Below are 8,014 nucleotides of genomic sequence, written 5' to 3' on the forward strand. Positions count from 1 at the left end.
TGCTAAGAAAGAACTTGGAGAGAGAAGTTGATGATACTGGAGGCAGCAGGCAACAGATAGAGTGAGAGCCCTGAAGAACAAGAAGAGGAGGGAGTCTCCTCTTCTGGGAGCAGGAGTGTCGACTTAAATACTAGGGAGCCAAAGATGAACCTCACAGAGAACCTGCAAAACCCAGTCTCAGAAATACTCGCCCACACCTAAAACCTCAGTCACTGAAAGTCTGAAGTCAAATGATTATGTGAAATCTTGGTAGTGGGTACATGTGGTTTCATTAGATTATTCTTTGTATCTATATTTGTACTATCTTATAAACACTATAAGTTTTAAAACTATACAAAAGGCTCTATGAAAAATAAATTGGACTTCATTAAAATTCAAAACGTGTGCATCAAAAGACACTATCAAGAGAATGAAAAGACAACCCATAGGATGGGAGAAAATCATGTATCTGACAAAGGTCTACAATCCAGAACGTATAAAAAAACTCCTACAATTCAACAATGAAAGACCACAACCCAGTTTTAAAATGGAAAAAAGACTTGACATTTCCCTGAAGATGTGCTCATGACCAATGAGCACATGAAGAGATGTTCACTGTTAGCCGGGCACGATGGCTTCACGCCTGCAATCCCAGCACTTTGGGAGGCGGAGGTGGGCAGATCACCTGAGGTCAGGAGTTTGAGACCAGCCTGGCCAACATGGAGAAACCCCATTTCTACTAAAAATAGAAAAAATTAGCCAGGCATGGTGGCGGGTGCCTGTAATCCCAGCTACTCAGGAGGCTGAGGCTGGAGAATCGCTTGAACCCAGGAGGCAGAGGTTGCAGCCAGCTAAGATGGCGCCATTGCACTCCAGCCTGGGCGACAAGAGTGAAATTCCGTCTCAAAAAAAAGAAAAGAAAAGATGCTCACTGTCATTAGTCATAAAGGAAATGCAAATCAAACGTACAGTGAAATGCCACTTAACACCCACTAGGATGGGTAATCATAGGATGGGAAAAATAAAATAAGTGTGGGTGAGGATGTGGAAAAATCAACTTTCACACACTGCTGGTGAGAATGTAAGATGGTGCGACTGCTATGTGACCGTCTGGCAGTCCCTCAAACGATTAAATGTAGAGTTATAATGTGACCCAGCAATTCCATATATACCCAAGAGAAATGAGCATTATTCGTAATAGACAAGGGTAGAAAGAGCCCCACGGTTCATCAGCCCATGAGTAGATTAACTGAATATGGTGTATGCATATAATGGAATACTGTTCAGCCATAACAAAGAATGAGCTGCTGATAAATGGTATGATGTGCAGGGGGACCTTGAAAACAGGTTAAGTAAAAGAAGCCAGTCACCAAAGACTGCATATTACCTGATTCCATTCATATGAGTGATCCAGAACAAGGGAGTCTACAGAGATAGTTGGTCAGTGGTTGCCTAGGACTTGGGGAAGAAGTCTGGGGAGTGGAGAAGTGATGGGTATAGTATACATGGTTCCCTTTTGGAGTGATGAAAATGTTCTAAAATGGACTGTGGTACTGGTTGCTTATTTTAATATATCTGTGAATATATTAAAAAAAACCATTGAATTGTACACTTTACTTGGATCAGTTTTTCAGTTTGTGAACTATATCTCTATAAAGCTGGGTTTTTTTTTTTTTTTTTTTTCACTCTTGTTTTTTACTTGGATGGAGTCTCACTCTATCGTCCAGGCTGGAATGCAGTGGCGCAATCTCAACTCACTGCAACCTCCACCTCCTGGGTTCAAACGATTCTCCTGCTTCAGCCTTCTGAGTAGCTGGGATTACAGGCATGTGCCACCATGGCCAGTTAATTTTTGTATTTTTAGTAGAGATGAGGTTTCACCATGTTGGTCAGGCTGGTCTCAAACTCCTGACCTCATGATCCTCCCATCTCGGCCTCCCAAAGTGCTGGGATTACAGGCGTGAACCACCGGCCTCACCAAAGCTGTTTTTAAAAAACCATACATACAGTGAGATATCACTTCATATCCACTAGTCTGGGCCATCACTTTTAAAATGGAAAATCACAAGTGCTGGTGAGGATGTGGAGAAATTGGAACACTCATGCAATGTTGATGGGAATGTAAGATGGTACCGCCACTTTGGAAAAGAGTGTGGAGGTTCCTCAGTAAGGTTAAACACAGAATTACTGTATGATCTAGTAATTCTACTCCTAGGTACATACCTCGGAGAACTGAAAACAGGTGTTCAAACAGAAATGTGGGCTTAATGTTCATAGCAGCTCTATCCACAATAGTCAAAAGGTGGAAATAACCCAAGTGTCCATGAACAGATAAACAGATCAACAAAACGTGCTGTGTTCGTACAATGGGATAGTGTTCAGCTCCAAAGGAAGCACTGATGCACGCTACAATATGGTTGAGCCTAGAAAACACACTAAGTGAAAGAAGCCAGACACCAAAGGACCAATGTATGACTCCATTGATGGGAGATCTCCAGAATGGACCAATCCCTACAGAGGGGAGCAGATCAGTGGCTGCCTGGAGCTTGGAGGAGGGGAATGGGAAGTGACTGATTCCTGGGTACCGGGTTTTGGTTTGGGGTGATGAAATGTTCTATAACCAGACAGCGATGATGGTTGCCTAACATTGTAAATATGCTTAATGCCACTGTTGCACAATTTAAAATGGTTATGATGTTAAATTTTATGTGTGTTTCACCACATACACACATAAAACTTATTTTGTGCCATTAAAAAGAAAAAGCTCTCTGAAGCACCTCTATTATTACTACTGTGATTAATGTTTGGAGAACAATTATCAGAGAATTAAAAGTATTAATGTTTGTAGAATAACATGTGGCCATGTACCCTTAGAACCCAGTACATATATGTGTCCAGACTGTCAGTGCTGCTGGAGTCCACAGAAGTATGGGAGCAGCGCTAGATGTTCAGAGAGCCCTGGTGTCCCTGAGCCAGGCCATGCACTCAAGGGCTCAGATCTCCCCCACCCCTCACACTCCCTCACATTCAGAACAGCGTTCTCTCCATCTGGCTCCAAGGGGTCAGTGTCTATTCAGTCAGGTTCTGCATTTCAAAGGAGGCAGCATTAAGAGACCAGATCGCCTTCTCCTGCTAGGAAGTCTTTGTCCTGGTCTCTGCTGGTCACTGCCTCTAGCCCTGGAGTCCAGAGCCAGGCCCAGCTGAGTGAGAGAGTTGCTGCTTGGAGCCTGGCCCTGGGCACAGAGGGAGGTCTGGAGTTAGGATGTGCATAGGTTTCTGTGATCCCCCAGCACCTGGGACTGGAATGTCTGGGCCCTTCCTGGGTCTCTGGCCAGGGCTATGCTATAAGTACAGGGCAGTTCTGGAGAAAGCAGGCCAGCTGGTAAACATCCCATCCCCCTACATTTTAGTTTATCCCCCATGCAGCCTCCTCCTGGCAACTTCAGAGAAATGTCAGAGGCTAATGAGATAGAGGGAATGCAGTTTTGAAACAGCTTTCAAAATTCACTCACTTTGACTTCTGCTTCTGGCCAAGAGGGCGTAACAAGGACCCATTTACCCTCCTGCCTCCTCTCTGAAACAACCCAAAACAAACACAAAATATATGAAGCAATTGTTTTCAAGACACCGGACACCAGGCGGTGAAGGACAGTAATCCCCAAGAGACGGGAAAGAATGAGGCGAGTCAACGACTGGCCTGGTTTACTGCCTTGAGAGAATGTCCAGACCACAGAGCAGGAACGGGGATCCCAGACAGAGCCCAGTGGACTTCCTGGGTTGAGGAAACAGCTGAGTGTCTCGGGAGAACTAAGGGACCGGAGTGAGCAGGACAGAGATCTAGAGAAGGGAGTGCCCTGGAGAGCTCCACGTGTTCCCTCTCCACATCAGCTGAGTGTCCGTCAGTGCGTGCATGGGAGGAAATGACTCCAAGTGAGATCGGGTCAGAGGCAACTCAGCATCTGCGCAGAGTGGAGAATAGTGCAGACAGAGGCGTGAAGACAGTTGCTGTGGATAAGAATACATGGGGCTGGGTGCGGTGGCTCATGCCTGTAATCCCAGCACTTTGGAAGGTCAAGGCAGGCGGATCATGAGGTCAGGAGTTCAAGACCAGCCTGGCCAACATGGTGAAACCCTGTCTCTACTAAAAATGCAAAAAATAGCCGGGTGTGGTGGCATGCACCTGTAATCCCAGCTACTCGGGAGGCTGAGGCAGGAGAATCACTTGAACCCGGGAGGCGGAGACTGCAGTGAGCTGAGATCGTGCCACTGCACTCCATCCTTGAACAGAGTGGGACTCCATCTCAAAAAAAAAAAAAGAAAGAAAGAAAGAAAAAGAACATATGGACACAAACAGGGGAATAACAGACACTGGGGCCTACTAGAGGGTAGAGGGTGGGAGGAGGGAGAGGATCAGAAAAAAATAACTGTTGGGTACCTGGCTTAGTACTTGGGTGATGAAATAATCTGTACAACAAGTCCTTATGACACGAGTTTACCTACGTTAACAAACCTGCACCTGTGCCCATGAACCCAAAATAAAATTTGAAAATAATTTTTCAAAGGGACAGTTATTGGCCAGGCACAGTGGCTCACACCTGTAATCCCATCACTTTGGGAGGCCAGAGTTGGCAGATCATGAGGTCAGGAGTTCGAGACCAGCCTGGCCAATATGGTGAAACCCCGTCTCTCCTAATAATACAAATATTAGCCAGGCGTGGTGGCAGGCGGCTGTAGTCCCAGCTACTCAGGAGTCTGAAGCAGGAGAATCGCTTGAACCTGGAAGGTGGAGGTTGCAATGAGCTAAGATCATACCACTGCACTCCAGCCTGGAGAGAGAGCCAGACTCCATCTCGAGGGAAAAAAAAAAAAAAGGGCCAGGCACAGTGGCTCACGCCTGTAATCCCAGCACTTTGGGAGGCCGAGGAGGGCAGATCACGAGGTCAGGAGATCGAGACCATCCTGGCTAACACAGTGAAACCCTGTCTCTACTAAAAATACAAAAAATTAGCTGGGCGCGGTGGCAGATGCCTGTAGTCCCAGCTACTCGGGAGGCTGAGGCAGGAGAATGGCGTGAACCCAGGAGGCGGAGCTTTCAGTCAGCCGAGATTGCACCACTGCATTCCAGTCTGGGCAATAGAGCGAGACTCTGCTCAAAAAAAAAAAAAAGACAGTTATTCAGTTATTGTACTGTATTCCATATGTTCAAAAAGTTATGTTGAAACATGGAAGATATCAAAAAATTCAAAATTGAACATCTAGAGATGAAAGCAGTATCTGGAATTAAACAACACTGGGTGGGATTAATAGCAGATTAAATGATACAGAAGAAAATATTAGTAAACTTAAAGACATAGCAGGAGAAACTATCCAAGATGAAAAACAGAAAGAAAAAGGAATTTAAAAATGAAAAAAAATCAATGATCTGTGGGACAGGTACCCTAAATATATGTAATTGGAGTCCTTGTAGAAGAGGAGAAAAAGAAGATAACAGAAAAAATATTTGATGAAATAATGACTGAAAAGTTTCCAAATTTGATGAATAAGTTCATAGATCCAAGAAACTCTTTGTACCCCATCACAAAAACATAAAATGCACAAGCTACCAAAGTTGCATCAAGAAGAGTATGTAATCAAAATAGCTCTATATCTATTTTTATTTATTTAAAAAATAGAATATCTGGATAAAATGTTCCACAAAGAAAAGTCAAGGTCTAGATGGCTTTACTGGGGAATTGCATCAAACATTTAAGGAAGAAATAATACCAATTCTCCACAAAATTTCCCAGAAAACTGAAGAGGTGGGACACTTCTCAGTTTATTCCATGAGGCTGGTATTACCCTGATACCAAAATCAGAGACATTGTTTGAAAAGAAAAGTACAGGCTGGACACTGTGGCTCATGCCTGTAATCCCACCACTTTGGGAGGCCAGGGCAGGAAGATCACTTGAGTTCAGGAATTTGAGACCAGCCTGAGCAACATAGCAAGACCTCAGCTGCACTAACATTTTAAACAATCAGCTGGGCATGGTGGCATGTTCCTGTAGTTTCAGCTGCTGGGGAGGCTGAGGTGGGAGGATCACTTGAGCCTGGGAGGTTAAGGCTGCAGTGAGCTGTGATCACACCACTGCATTCCAGCTTGGGTGACAGAGCAAAACCCTGTCTCAAAAAAATAAATAAAAATAAGAAAATTATACATCAATATTTATCATGAGCATAGATGCAAAAATTCTTTTAAAAACTTTAGCAATTGAGTTCAAGAATGTATAAAAACCATAAAACATGATAACCGAGGTTTATCCCAGGAATTCAAGGTTGGTTTAACATCCAAAAATCAATCAATATATGGCATAAGGATAGACATATAGATTAATAGAATAGAATTGAGAGCCCAGACATGTATGGACCATTCAACAGGGGAAAGAGTAATCTTTACAAAAAATGGGCCTAGGACCACTGGATAGCCATATGCAGAATACATTTGGGCCTCTACCTCATACCATATAGAAAAATTAACTAAAAGTGAATCAAAGACCTAAATGTAAGAGCTAAAGCTCTAATGCTTTTAGAATAAAGCATAGGTGTAAGTTTTCTTAATCTTGGATGAGGCAATGATTTCTTAGATACACCCAGAGAATAAGCAAACAAGGAAAAATAATCAGACTTCATCAAAATGAAAAGCTCTTGTGCCTCGAAGTACATGATCAAGAAAGTGAAAAATCAACCCATAGAATGGGAAAAATATCACAAATCCTTCCAGCCTCAGGCCTGGGAGATACCAGATGCTAAGGAGAAAATCCAAAGGACTTGGAAGACCCTTCCTCGACCACTTCCTCCATTCTCTGTGCATTTCTGAGGACTGAGACAAGCAAATCACCCTTGGCACCTGGCACAGTTCTCCCAGCCCAGATGGAGATCTCAGATCTTCTGCACGCAGGCACCACATGTCTTGAAAGGGGATTTTGTTCTTATCTGCCACATTTAGGCATCCTAGTTAGAGTGTGTGTGTGACTGGGATGGATGAAAAGGGAGCCCCATGCAGGAATGTCTCTTTCCACTCACTCCATAGGATTTCTAACTGCCCACAAAATGATGCCTTTGCTTATTCTTTGTGTGGATTCTGAAGCCCAGCTTCAGGAGTGCTGGAGTTGCTAATCCTACAAAAGGTATTTTGTGTGAGTTCAGTGTCCTTCCTAGTGGGAGCCAAGGCCAGTGGGGCCACCCACTCCACAACTGCCTTTATGCTGCTGGGAGCGGAAAAGGGAGAAAGTGGGAACCATCCAGATTCTTTGGTTGTGGTGAAATAAATTAGTTTAGTGAGTTTAAGCAAAAAAAAAAAAAAAAAAAAATGATTTATTGAAAAGAGAGCAACAGAAGATAGAGATAAATACCCAGATTTGAAGGATAAGCACTAGGGAGATGCCAGGGAGCTCGGCAGCCCGGCCTTGTGGAATTGTCTCCACAATGTTGCTGCAAGTGAACTTGGCTCCAGCCTGCTTTTTCCCAGTGTGCTTTTGCACCAAGTTTAATTCCAAGGACAGAAGACTTAAATACCCTACCTTTTCTTTTTTAAGAGAAGGGGTCTCGCTCTGTCACCCTGGTCGGAGTGCAGTGGTATGATCATAGCTCATTGCAGCCTCGGACTCTTGGGCTCAAACAATCCTCCCACCACAGCTTTTCAAGTAGCTGGGACAGCAGGTGCCAAGTCCCACACCTGGCTTAAGGGTTAGAGTTTTTAAAGTTAAAAAGTCACAGAAGGGCCGGGCATGGTGGCCCACGCCTGTAATCCCAGCATTTGGGAGGCTGAGGCAGGTAGATCACAGGAAGTCAGAAGTTCAAAACCAGCCTGGCCAACATGGTGAAATCCTCTCTCTACTAAAAATTCAAAAATTAGCCAGCACAGGCCGGGCGCGGTGGCTCACGCCTGTAATCCCAGCACTTTGGGAGGCCGAGGTGGGCGGATCACAAGGTCAGGAGATCGAGACCATGGTGAAACCCCATCTCTACTAAAAAATAGAAAAAAATTAGCCAGGCGCA

The sequence above is a fragment of the Chlorocebus sabaeus genome, chromosome 21, assembly GCF_047675955.1.
Source record: "Chlorocebus sabaeus isolate Y175 chromosome 21, mChlSab1.0.hap1, whole genome shotgun sequence".
Taxonomy (NCBI): domain Eukaryota; kingdom Metazoa; phylum Chordata; class Mammalia; order Primates; family Cercopithecidae; genus Chlorocebus; species Chlorocebus sabaeus.